Source organism: Urtica dioica, chromosome 4 (genome assembly GCF_054948205.1).
Source record: "Urtica dioica subsp. dioica isolate 48M chromosome 4, U.dioica_male_clone48M_v1_H2, whole genome shotgun sequence".
NCBI lineage: Eukaryota > Viridiplantae > Streptophyta > Magnoliopsida > Rosales > Urticaceae > Urtica > Urtica dioica.
In genome coordinates, this window is record NC_142759.1 from 15,815,371 (window position 1) to 15,829,913 (window position 14,543).

Sequence of the window (14,543 nt, forward strand, 5' to 3'; positions counted from 1 at the left end):
TATACTGCCCATCTTACATTCTCCTGGGTGTATCCTCCCACATGTGTTGCACTTCGGAAATGACCTATTTTCCATCTTGACTTTGTAATTTGCATTACCATTATTTTCAGGATGGTTCATCTTCTTCCCGTTTTCATTCTCGAGATATTGTGCCTTGTCGACTTGGTTGTTGAAGAGACGCTCGTCAAACTTCTTATTGTTGCATATTCCCCTACTTTGAGTCTTCTCTTCCTTCCGTGCCTTGATGTATCGGTCTCGCTCCTCATTCACTTGAACCAAATGGTATTAAGCACGCATTGCACGTTCAAGACAGTCTGCAACAGTGGATGGTGGATGACTTCCACTATCAATGGCTAGAGCCAGTTCCGGTCGGAACATTCTCATCATTCTTCGAACTCTTTCTGACTCGCTCAGAACCAAGTGAGGGCATAGTCTTGCCAGCTGGTTGAACTTTCTCACAGCTTCAGTCACAGTCATCGTGCCTTGCTTTAACTCTGTAAACTCATTTTGTTGAGTGTTCATTGCGCGCATGTTGAAATACTTACTGTTGAACTCCTCGATGAAGTCGTCCCAAGACATAGCGCGTGTGTCTCTTCTAGCTGCTATTGTCTCCCACGAGTACCGTGCATCCTTCTTCAGAACAAAAGACGCGCATATGACCTTCTCAATTTCCGAGATATTCATGAAGTTGAAGATCTTCTTCATCTCTGACATCCACTCATCAGCCACTAAAGGATCAGTCGATCCTTCAAAATCTGGAGCTCTCATCCTCCTGAACCTTTCGAAAAGATCATCAGCCACAACAACTTGGCTCATCTGAGGTACGCCTTGAGGAGGTTCTAGTGGTGCTTGTTGATCCTCTCCCACATTTACATTCACTTGGGGGAGGTGGTTCCTCAACTCTTGTATCTCCGCTTCTTGAGCTTCGATATGTTGCAGCAATGCAGTAATATGCACCGCAAGGTCTGGTTGGGCCGCTGGCTGAGGTCCGGGGGCTGGACCGTTGGGATTCTCTGCTGGTCCATGTTGTGCAGGAAACGGAGCGGCATGATGAGCATCTTGCACTAGGACATCAGCGACAACTCTGCCTCTTCCTCTACCTCGGCCTCGTGACCTACCTCTACATTGTCAATGAGCAGCTTGAACATTTTCCATCTAAAAAAAAATACGACTAAGATACAAACAAAACAAAGTACTAACTTACTTGAGTAGGGGGAAGCCGTGCGATCGAATAGCGAAGTTGGTCGTAGGTTCGTTGCTCTGATACCAACTGTGACGACCCGACTTTTCGGACCGTCTTACTTATCTTACTTTTTAAACTTTAGAAAATTCTTTAGAAAACTTGGAGGAATTTATTTTTTTAAAAAAACACATCGAATAAAAGCGAACCAAAATTTTAAAGATCTTGAAAAGAAACAAAAGCATTTAAGAAAAATATTAAGATTGCATATTGAACACTTCACGAGAAGTACTTAACCAAAATTGAAAATACGAATTTAAAACCAAACATAGCAGCAAAAATACTAAAACATAATCCATAATCTGAATCTCAACCAAAATATAAAACGCTTTGAAACTTCGACGTAAACGAAAATAAAAACCTTTAAAAATTATTTCTTAAAACTTGTAGCGGAAGACTTATTTCTTAAGAACGAAAACAAAACTTTAAACTTTATTTCTTAATAACTCGTAGCGGAAGACTTAATTCGTGAATGGAATCCATGACCCAACCCTCTCGCTATCGATGCCGCTAGTCCACCCTGCTCAGTTCCTTGCAAGTTGTTTACCTACAACACAGACGTATATATTTTTCGAAGAGATGAGCTTACGCTCAGCGAGAATAATATAAAGCTCACAAAAAAAAGAGTAATGCAATGCATGAACTGGTTATTAGTATTTTAAAACTAAACGGTGACTTGATCTTTCTTTTCTTGATTCTATCAACTTTTAGTTCGGGGTGCCCCTAGGGTAGTCGTATCAATTTCAGTGTACACTTTAGATACGAAGTGATGGGGGTTATAAAGTCCCACACTTCGCTCTATCTTTTAAACTTATTAGGGCTTCGGCCCGAGAAATTTCCCCATTAGAGCCTCGGCCCGGGAAACTTCTCCTTAATACCTCTCGAGGCGATACGACTCACTTGCTTATCTCTATCTTTCCACTTTTAAGAAAACATTACATACTGATATGACATGTACATAAAAAATTTCAAACATATGCTCATACAGTACATGACTAAAAAAAAATATTAACCACGTACCTTCTCAAAAATCTACTTTAATTTAACGCTTCATAGTTGACCAAACATAAATCCAACTACTACAATAAATCACACAATCAAATAAAGAAAAACGTACTCCAACATATAAAGCTTTAAACAAACCATAACATGAATCACAAAATATCACATTTAATTTTGAACTAATCTATGTTGTAGTGAGATTATTCTCACCTGGATATCGAAGGTTACGATCGTAGATCGCCGAAGGAAAATGACGCTCAAAACGACTCGGAACCTAATTGGGATAAAAAGCTACCGGAGATCAGCTAAAGAAAGGATTCAAGACATACTATAGGTTCTGGAAATTTTCTGAAACGACATTCAACGTGAAATTACCAAAATACCCTTGGCTATTAGGGTTTCGGTGAAAAATTAAAACTCTGAGAAAACTTTTGTAAAAAATTCCAGTACATATAAAACATAATTTGGATCACTTTTTGTAAAGGCATTACAGAAAAAATAATTTTTTTAACTATTTATTAAAAATTAAAGAAGTGCTAAAATCTAACTTTAAAATTTTTGTCAAAAACTGTCTGCGCACCTTTTTTAAAATAATCAGAAAATATTCTGTATTTGATGAAAATATTTTTCGATTAAAGGTTTAGATAGAAGACATTTAAACCTAACTTTTCCAAAAAGAATCAACGCAAAACCAAATATGTTGAGTCCACAGTAAGCGTTTAAAGGATGAAAATCGGAAATAGGTCTCAGGTCCGTGCACTGATTTGAAAATAATCAGAAAATATTCTGTATTTGATAAAAATATTTTTCGATTGATTTAGATAGAAGAAACATAAACCTAACTTTTGCAAAAAGAATCAACGCAAAACCATTTCTTTTTAAACCAGGGCAAGCGTTTTAAAAAAAACGTTTTTAAGAAATCCGAACCAGATAGAAAAGAAAGCATACCTAATTAGAGCTACGAATTTTCAAACCAAAAGAGAGATGTGGGAGGGAGAGCAGAGAAGAAGCGTTAAAAGAAAAGGATGGGATACTTAAATATGACTTAATTAAACCCTAAAAGCCCAAACTCTAAAAGCCCAAACCATAATCCTACTTATATTCTTAATATATTAATTATTATTATTATTATTACTTTTATTATATATATATATATATATATATATATATATATATATATATAAACGTGTAAAACCTACGGACTAATGTCTATAGTATAAAGTTATCATATATATTATATAATATACTATATTACCTAATCATATATACATAATCATATATATATATATATATATATATATATATATATATATACGGACAAATAAATTAATTAGGTATATATATAATCATATAATATATATATATATATAACATATATATACATAACTTAATTATAATATATAATTTGTATACAAAATATATATATATATATATATATATATCTATAATTTGTATTTTAAAGAATATATTAAAATTCAAAAATACACCAAAACACACGTAAAAACTAAAACTTCAAAAACTACCACATAATTAAAAATCATTCACTACTATTTTACTAAAAAAAATACTTACGTCACCTGAACAAAAAAATTTTAGATTTTTAATTAAGCTTAAAATTTGGGATTTCACATTCGCCGACATTTAGATCCGTGCTTAAACCTGAACACCAAAGTAATATGGTTTTATAATATCTTGTTTTACCAGATAATAATTATAGAATGATGTTTTATTTATTTAATTATTGATATCTATATTATGTTCAATTTGTTAGTCACCAAAGTGACCGAATTAGAAAAAGTATTAGATATCAAATTAAAATAAATTCAATTGCTCATATTTAGGTGATGCTTACAAATTAAATGACACTATGATATATTGAAGTTCATGATTATAAAATATTTCGGGTCGCCCGAAGGTTGATTATTCGTTTTATAATTCATGGACATTATCGTGGTGAATTGATATATTTGGTTAGGTATGTTTAGTATATCCAAAGATTGCAAATATATTTAATTGAAGTATGTCAATCGTCAATTATGTGAAATTATAATTTTGGCATCAATTATGTTTACCTCATCGTATATATTGTTGATCTGCCCAAAGGTGACTTCAATGTATACCTTATGTTTATTTTACGCTTTCTGAATATGTATTATAGTATTACTCAAAGCATTAATGTGTGAGCATATATATATTCTATTTTTGCAGCCTATTTTCCTGTTTCTCTTCAGTCGCAAGCCACGTCCGTTATTAAGTTCAATGGTCTTAATTTCTCTGAATGGTCTGAACAAGTTCAGTTTCACTTCGGTGTTCTGGATCTTGATTCGGTCCTCTTAAGTGAGGAACCCGCTGCTCTTACTGATGCTAGCAGCGCTAACTAAAGATCTTTCCATAAAGTTTGGAAAAAATCTAACAGACTGAGCCTAATGTTTATGCGAATGATTGTAGAAGACAACATCAAGTCCACATTTAAGAAAACTGAAAATGCTAAGGAATTTATGAAGTTTGTGGGAGAAAGCTCTCAGTCCGACTCGGCTGATAAGTCACGGGCTAGGGCACTAATGGGTAAGTTAACCACCATGAAGTTTGATGGTTCTTGTACCATGCATGAGCATGTTGTCGAAATGAAGAACATTGCAGCATGACTAAACACCATGGGAGTGGAAGTGAATGAAAATTTCCTCGTAACATTCATCTTCAATTCCTTACCTCCTGAGTATGGCACATTTCACGTGCATTACAATACTCTGAAGGATAAATGGAATGTGCATGAATTACAAAGTATGCTCATTCAAGAGGAAGCGAGGCTTAAGACACCGGAAAATCAGCCAATCTCGTTGGTCATAAAGGAGCTAGAAAGAAACCATGGAAGACTGGAAAGGGCAAGCAAAGACTATCAAAGCTTAATGAGTCATCTGCCTAAATCCACAAGAAGGAACAAAGCAATGATGTGTGTCATTTCTGTAAAAAGACTGGACACTGGCAGAAAGATTGCCTGAAACGTAAGGCATGGTTCGAAAGAAAGGGTAAGCCTAGTGCTTTTGTATGTTTCGAATCAAATTTTGTTGAAGTTCCTTATATTACTTGGTGGCTTGATTTTGGTTGTGTCACTCATGTTTCAAATACGATGCATGGATTTCTTACAACCCAAATCATAAGCCAAAATGAAAAATTCATCCTCATGGGAAATAGAGTTAAAGTCCAAGTTGAAGCCATTGGAACCTATCGTTTAGTCCTAGACACTGGGCATCATTTAGACCATTTTCAAACTTTTATGTTCCTTCTGTTTCTTGCAATTTGGTTTCCATATCTAAACTCGATAAAGCGGGGTACTCTTTTAATTTTGGGAATGGATGTTTCAGTTTATTCAAACAAAATATTTTCTTGGGTTCTGGTATTCTTTGTGATGGTTTGTACAAACTAAAGCTTAATACCCTTTTTGTTTAAACTCTTTTAACCGTGCATCATAATGTTGGTACTAAACGTGGTTTATCTAATGAAAGATCTGCTTACTTGTGGCATAAAAGTTTGGGTCATATATCCAAAGAAAGAATCGAAAGGTTGGTGAAGAATTATATCCTACCTGATTTGGTTTTTACCGATCTTGGAATTTGAGTAGAGTTCATTAAGGGAAAGCACACAAAATACACACCTAAGAAAGCAGCCACAAGAAGCTCACAGCTCCTTGAAATTATACATACCGATATTTGTGGGCCGTTTGATGTTCCATCATTTGGTGGAGAAAGGTATTTCATCACTTTTATCGATGACTTTTCACGTTATGGATCTATCTATTTGCTGCATGAAAAATCTCAATCGGTAGATACCCTAGAGGTGTTTGTCAATGAAGTTGAAAGACAATTAGATAGAAATGTGAAAATTGTCAGGTCTAACAGAGATGGTTGATAGGTGTGTTAATCACGCGTAAAACTCATATTTCCCGAACCAAAAACCGACGAGTTCTCAAGTATTTTAATGGTTTCTAGTAGGTTTTTGAGTAATTTCAGGTTCAGAGGAACATTAGAGCGTCTACAAGCAATTTTCGTGGAAAGATGATGGGATTCGGAGTCAAAATGGTCAAAATAGAGTAAAAAATGAGATGGGCAAGACACTTGGCGAATACGCGCGCCGCGCGCCTTCCACCGCGCGCCGCGGGAAGACAGAATCCGAGACCGCGCGCCGCGTGCCTCTAGTCGCGCGCCGCGCATACGGGGACACAAACCACGAAATCACACAGAGTCTTATGCGCGGAGCGCGCATAACCTGAAGCTGAGTCCGCGCGCCGCGCATTGACTACCGCGCGCCGCGCGACTTCGGATTACTGGAGTAGGAAATTAGCGATTTCTGAAGATTTTTGACCCTTGGATCGAATTGGAAGGCTCAGATCACTCCGAAAAACACACAATCAGGGCTAAAAACACCTCTTGTAACGTAATTAACTCATTCTGGTTTTGTTTTAGTTTTTTTCTACTTTTGGCTGCACTTTTCTTTTGAGAGCTTTTGTTTGGGAGCGAAGTTGAGTCGACGAACCGACGAACAAGCAACCGTGAACTCCCGTTTTTAATAGTTTTTCTTTCTTTCCCTTACTTTCCATTACTTTTATTTCTCAATTAATTGATAGTTTCATTCTTCCCGCCATGAATCTCATAGTGTTTTTCTTATTTATGATTATGTTGATTATTGTTTTGATCATTATGTTGTTAACTATGGATTCCGTTAGAGGCTAGATTTTTAGCGGGGTTGCGATGTAGCCGGATTAAATTGGGTTAGGGGGTTTCGTTAGGGTGAAATTATGCTTTGATTTACTTAATTATTCATGCTTGTGTGGACGTGTTATTAATGCGTTCTTTAGATTGGCCATCTATAGGATTGTTTTTAGGAGTTTTATGTCACTCGAGAGAGGGCGAAAACTCATGCTCATAATCCATGCTTCGTTTTGTTCTTAGGTTGCTAGACGGCTTAAGCTTAATGTAATCGTTTGAATTCTCGTGTTTATTGCTCGTGATTGTTTTAATAGGATTAGAGGCCGATAGGATGTATAATCCGTCAATTGCGTAGGTTGCTAGATCACTCGAGAGAGGCTAGTAATATCATAGGGAGAATGAGATTAGCATGAGTAGAGTAGGTCAAGTTGTATGAACCCGAAACCCCCGAGTCTTAATTTTCCGGTGAAGTCGTGACCCCCACTTTCTCTTATTCAAAGTTTCGTGTTAAATTTCCTTTGTTGTTTTGTTCTTTTTATTGTAGTTAATTATTGCACCTCCCACCTTAATACAGTGAAATCAATTTGCTATAGGATGTTTAACGTCGCTATAGTAACTAGTCTCTGTGGGATCGATATCCGTTACTTACGTAACACTATTACTTGTTCGATACGTCCGTTTGCGTGCTAGTTATAAAAATATCGCAACAAGTTTTTGGCGCCGTTGCCGAGGATGAAGGAGGTTGTCAGGAAAGAGATCCTGAAATGGCTCGATGTCGGGGTCATTTACCCGATCTCCGACAGCGCATGGGTAAGCCCGGTGCAATGCGTTCCAAAGAAAGGCGGAATGACGGTGGTGAGAAACGACAACAATGAGCTCATTTCCACTCAGACGGTGACCGGGTACAGAATCTGCATGGACTACCGCAAGCTCAACAACGCCACGCGCAAAGACCACTTTCCACTCTCCTTCATCGATCAGATGCTCGACCGTCTCACAGGGCACAGGTATTATTGTTTTCTTGATGGTTATTCAGGTTATAACTAGATCACGATCGCACCAGAGGATCAGGAGAAGACCACCTTTACATGCCCTTATGGCACTTTCGCCTTCAAGCGAATGCCGTTTGGGCTATGTAACGCACCAGCCACGTTCCAAAGATGTATGATGGCTATTTTCTCCGACATGGTGGAGAAAACAATTGAGGTTTTTATGGACGATTTTTCTGTATTTGGCCCTACATTTGATCAATGTTTGAAGAATTTGTCTCAGGTGCTTAACAGGTGTGAAGAAACTAACCTCGTGCTTAACTGGGAGAAGTTCCATTTCATGGTACAGGAGGGCATCGTGCTAGGCCACAGAGTCTCGAAGGACGGGTTAGAGGTGGACCGGGCGAAAATTTCCACAATTGAGAAGCTACCACCGCCAACTTCGGTCAAGGGAGTGAGAAGTTTCCTGGGGCATGCCGGCTTCTATAGGCGCTTCATCAAAGACTTCTCCAAAATAACGAAGCCATTATGCGGACTACTCGAGAAAGACACCAAGTTCTCCTTCTCCACCGAGTGTTTAGAGGCCTTCAACGCCCTCAAGCAAAGACTCAGCACCGCCCCGATCATCACCGCCCCAGACTGGAGTCTCCCGTTCGAGATCATGAGCGACGCTAGCGACCATGCGGTGGGTGCAGTCCTTGGGCAGCGTAAAGACAAGGCTTTCCACGCGATTTACTATGCGAGCCGTACTCTTAACGAAGCCCAAGTGAACTACACGACGACGGAGAAGGAGCTTCTGGCAGTGGTGTTCGCATTCGACAAGTTCAGACCCTACATCATCGGCAACAAGGTGATTGTCTACACCGACCACGCGGCCATTAGATACCTCATGGAGAAGAAGGACGCCAAACCCCGCCTAATCCGTTGGGTCCTTCTCCTCCAAGAGTTCGACATCGAGGTCAAAGACAAGAAGGGCACAGAGAACCTCGTAGCTGATCACCTATCGAGACTGGAGACGCTCGAGCACGCTCCAGACAAGACAGCATTCATCAATGATGACTTCCCCGACGAAAAGCTTTTGGCCGTCCATCAAGCCATCCTCCCATGGTATGCAGACATCGTGAATTACCTCGTAGGCAAGGTGGTGCCGACCGACCTCAAGACGTATCAGAAGCGGAAATTTCTTTCGGAGGTCCGGAGGTATTACTGGGAGGAGCCGATTCTCTATCGGCAGTGCGCAGACCTGATAGTCAGGAGATGTGTTCCCGAGGACGAGATGGAGTCAGTTCTGTGACATTGCCATGGTCTCGAATGCGGAGGTCACTTCGGTCCGAACCGCACGGCAGCGAAAGTCCTTCAAAGCGGCTTCTATTGGCCAACGCTCTTCAAAGATAGCCGAGACTTCATTATTGCATGTACATTTTGGAAATATAACCGTTCGATGTCTGGGGAATAGATTTCATGGGCCCATTTCCGTCTTCGTACGGAAACGAGTACATTCTCCTGGCGGTGGATTACATATCCAAATGGGTCGAGGCCAGAGCTACTCCGACAAGCGACGGGAAGGTGGTCTTGAAGTTCTTAAAGACCATCTTCACCCGATTCGGCACACCACGAGCCATCATCAGCGACGGGGGAGCACATTTTTGTAACCGGAAGTTCGATGCACTCCTCGCCAAATACAGCGTCACACACCGGAAAACATTGGCGTACCACCCTCAAGCCAACGGACAAGCGGAGGTCTTTAACCGGGAAATTAAGCAAATCCTAGAAAAGACGGTGGGAAGTTCTCTGAAAGACTGGGCCGCCAAGCTCGACGACGCACTGTGGGCCTACCGCACAGCCTACAAGACGTCAATTGGTATGTCCCCGTACCACCTCATTTACGGAAAAGCATGCCATTTGCCAGTCGAGCTAGAGCACAGGGCACTTTGGGCGATGAAGAAGCTAAATTTCGACTACAAAGCTTCGGGCCAACAGAGACTCCTTCAGCTGAACGCCCTCGATGAACTCCGACGAGAAGCATACGAGAATGCCAGAATCTATAAGGAGAAGACCAAGGCGTGGCATGATAAGCACATCGTCAGGAAGGACCTCAAGTCGGGCCAAAAGGTACTCCTCTATAATTCCAGGTTGAAACTGTTCCCTGGAAAGTTGAAGTCGCGATGGTCGGGCCCGTTCGACGTCGTGAATGTGTATCCACACGGATGGGTGGAACTGGCAAACAAGCAAGGAGAACGCTTCAAAGTCACCGGTCAAAGGGTGAAACCATACTTTGGGGGGGTGTTCGAAAGTGAGAAAGAGGTGACCTTCGTCACCACCATTTCGTGAATCAAAGACGTATCCCGTCAAGCTATTGACGTTAACTAAAGCGCTAATCGGGAGGCAACCCGACTTTCTTTCGTTGCATTTTCATATTTGTTTCCCTTTATTAATTTGTATTTCAATTGCTTGTTAGTTTTCCAAAAAAAAAACGAGGAGACGCGCGCCGCGGGACACATACTGCGCGGCGCGCAGACGGAACCTTCGGCTTTTTCCATTCACAGAGTCTTATGCGCGCTCCGCGCGTAAGCCGAAGCTTCATCCGCGCGCCGTGAGGCATCACATGCGCGGCACGACCCCAACACATGCAAGCGCGCGCCGCGGGCTCCAGTACGCGCGGCGCGCGAAAAGAATTTTTTTTCGCACAGTCACATAGTAATATGCGCGCTCCGTGCGGCGCGCGGACCCGCGTAAGTTGTTTTAAATAAGGGGCTTTGGCAGTTTTTTTTTTCAAAAAAATTCAATTCTTCCCCAATTCCTTCGAACCCTAACCCCATTTTCATAAAAATCCGACCCCAATCATCATACAAACACGAAATTCATCCATCACAATTCTTGCATTTTATTCATATACTTCAATTCGTGTGAGTGTATTTCGTTTTTGGGGTGTTGTTCATCTCTTCATCCTCTCAATCCCCTACACTTCAAGGTATGACTCTCTAACTCGAATTTTTGTTGTGATATGGTGATGATTTCGTGTTGTTAGGGAGTAAAATTGAGAATGTGGCTATAAGTATGGTTTAGATATTCTTCATGACTCAAGGGTTCATCAGAAAATTGGCATGCACTCTAGGTGTTCGATGAAATACCCGAACGAACGTACAAATGAAAAAGTGAAAAATTTACGTACGATTACGGGTCCTTGCGTATGGAGTCTAGTTGTGAACATGTTTGGGGGGGGGGGGGGGGGGGGGGTAAAAAGGGGTAATAGGCGTTCATCATAATATCATCGACTCATTTTCTATCGTGTTTTGCAGATGCAACGAGCTTCGACATCGAGAGTCAACCCCAAACGTGTCCGTCGGTCGGGGGCGGCGTTACCTCGACCATCGACATTACTGGAGGGTGCCGACGAGGTTTGGGACGCCATATCAAAGAAGGGACTCATCGTTGAGCGTGTGCTTGCACCCAATCAACTGCGCGGGAATATGCTGGCACAAATCCGGGGATTCCACTGGGAGAAACTGTGCAACATAGAGACGCCGGCATCACCGAAGTTAGTGCGCGAGTTCTACGCCAATCTCTCCGTCACGGAGGGAAACTTTGTCAAAGTGCGTAATGTGGTGGTCAACATCTCCGCACCGGCACTCAACGACTATCTCTGGATCCCAGAACCCGAGAATGACGACTACGCCGACCTGTGCCTGTATCCACAATGAGAGGAGTGGATTCGCCTCCTCGCCCATCCCGGAGCCACCTACAAGACGAAAGTGGTGCATGGCCAGGTAGTCCCGAGCCACCTCCCAATATCGAGCCTGAACCGTTACGCAAAGGCGTGGCAGCACTTCATTTGTGCCACGATCCTTCCTAATCTGCGGGAGCACACAGTGGATCTCCAACGCCTGGCTTTATTGGTGTGCATCGTCACCGGGAGGGGCGTCAACATCGGAAAAATCCTAAAAGAGCGATTCTGTTCTGTGCAAATCGCGACACCGATGTCACATTCGGTAATGGGGGGCTCATCACGCAGCTATACCTCAACGAGGGACTGCGAATCCCGGCCTTCGAGACGCGAGAAAAATTGGGGGACCCAATCGACGACCGGAAGATCATGAGCCTAAAGCAGTGGAAGCACGGGGCCGCACATCCGGACGGGCGCGGGTTCATCGACATTCCCGAGAAGTACCAAGGCATCCCGGGAGCCCCCATCTTGGACGCCCCCGACGACGTTCCACCCCTGGTCGAGACCAACGAAGCACCCACCACCCGTTACAACGAAACATTCGCCACCGGTTACAACGAAGTGTTGGCCATGATGAACCGGTTCGACCACCACTTGGGTCGAATCGACCAGAGCATCGACACACTGGGCCAGCGCTATAACGCCATTGGGAGCTTCCTCACCGACTTTGGCCAACGGCAGCGCGATAGACTCGAGTTCCACCAAAACGTCTACAACACGTGGACGTCGCATCAAAGCTTACCCGTCTCTCATCCCGATGTTCAAGCCGGAACACATCACCGACATATCCTCCGTGGGAGTCAAACCTCTACGCTCCCCGCGATCCCAACGAGGACAATGACCATGGCCGCGACGAGTAGGGGCGCTCGACCACCCCCGCAAAGGTATGTTCCTCCACCCCTGTTTTGCTTTGGGGGGGGGGGGAGGTTTGTCCGTCTTGCGGGGGCTTTTTTCTCTGTATACTAGTAGTTAATTTTTTTTTTTTTTTTTCTGGTTTTTGTGTTTTTTTTAGGATAATTGGTAGAAATTAGTGTTCTGACTGCTTTGATTGACTCGTTAAATGTTTGCCGATGATATGGATAGTCTTGAGCTTTAGGTATTTGAAAAGATCTGTGAATTACCAAGTGAAAAATAATCTGATTGAGTTCTGTGTACGGCCTAAAGCCCGAATAATGTTTGTCTCAATGCTTAGCTGAACTTGAGTAGTCGCCTAACTAGTCCAAAGAAGTGACCACCGAACACACTAAGAACCTTTTCGGACCCCTAGTCGAGGCGAAATTGAGCGCATACTGAGCTGGTGAGAGTGATATAGGCATTAGGAATAACCCTTCAAGCCAAAAAGCCGACCCGGAAATATGTATCAAGTAGAACCCACTCACAAAAAGCCGAACATTTTATCCTCTCTCGATACTTAGTCAGAAAAAGTCGAGCCAATAAAGTTTGAAATCCCACAAAGAACCCACATTAACTTTAGCGACTCCTGAGTGATATCTTTGAGTGAATTTTTTTTACCCTTGTGTGATATATGCTATGACCCCACTCTTTGTGTTTGTTAGGTTGCCTTCTTAGACACCACGCCGGTGATTTATTTGGTTATATTTCGAAAAAAAAAAAAAAAAACAACGTGCCTATTTGAGTTATTTGTAGTTATGGTGTGGTGGTCTATGTTCTTTTGAAGAGTGTGGTCGTGGTTGAGTCAAAGTTTGTGGGGATTTGGGGAAGAAAGGCTAACGAGGTAAGATGTTCTTGATAGGCATTTTCAAAGCCAAGAACATTGAGAAAAATGAGTGAGTGAAGACATAGGGGGATGTTTTGGTGAGGATGGAGTCGCTAAGGTTAATGTTAAAACCACTAAAAAAATCCGTTTTCCCACCTTAACCTAAGCCGGAACATTACAAGCCGCTAAGACCTATTGACAAGCCAGGAATGACGTGTGCGCATTAGTGGAGATCAAGGGGGAAGAGAAGGCGTATGGTGTGTCGAGTCGAAGATTTTGTCAAGACAAATAAAATGATTCCTGTGGTTGCATCTTAGGATTGGGAGGGTCACAAGACTTGGGAAGCAAAAGTCACTTCAGATAAAACAACATTGCAAACGGTGAGGACTAACACGTATTCGTAAGGATTCTTTTAAACTTGGTAGTTGACTTGGAGTTTAAAACCACAGATGTCTATGTCGATGTAAGTCTAGAGGTTAGAAATTGAGGCAAGCATGAGTCGATCAGTGTAGTCAAGGCATTGAAATTTACCAATTTTAGTCGGGATAACTTCTTTTGCGTAATTTTACGTTTCTACGTTTCTTTTGTTACTTGAGGACAAGTAACGGTTTAAGTTTGGAGGGATTTGATAGGTGCGTTAATCACGCGTAAAACTCCTATTTTCCGAACCAAAAACCGACGAGTTCTCAAGTATTTTAATGGTTTCTAGTAGGTTTTTGAGTAATTTCAGGTTCAGAGGAGCATTAGAGCGTCTTCAAGCAATTTCGTGGAAAGATGATGGGATTCGGAGTCAAAATGGTCAAAATAGAGTAAAAAATTAGATGGGCAAGACACTTGGCGAATACGCGCGCCGCGCGCCTTCCACCGCGCGCCGCGGGAAGACAGAATCCGAGACCGCGCGCCGCGTGCCTCTAGTCGCGCGCCGCGCATACGGGGACACAAACCACGAAATCACACAGAGTCTTATGCGCGGAGCGCGCATAACCTGAAGCTGAGTCCGCGCGCCGCGCATTGATTACCGCGCGCCGCGCGCCTTCGGATTACTGGAGTAGGAAATTAGCGATTTCTGAAGATTTTTGACCCTTGGATCGAATTGGAAGGCTCAGATCACTCCGAAAAACACACAATCAGGGCTAAAAACACCTCTTGTAACGTAATTAACTCATTC

General features: G+C 42.2%; 1 pseudogene; it reads left to right on the forward strand.

Annotated features, from left to right (window-relative positions):
• The first annotated feature begins 7,677 nt into the window (after positions 1 to 7,677).
• On the forward strand, positions 7,678 to 13,779 carry LOC149400812 (uncharacterized; annotated as a pseudogene).
• Positions 13,780 to 14,543: the final 764 nt, after the last annotated feature.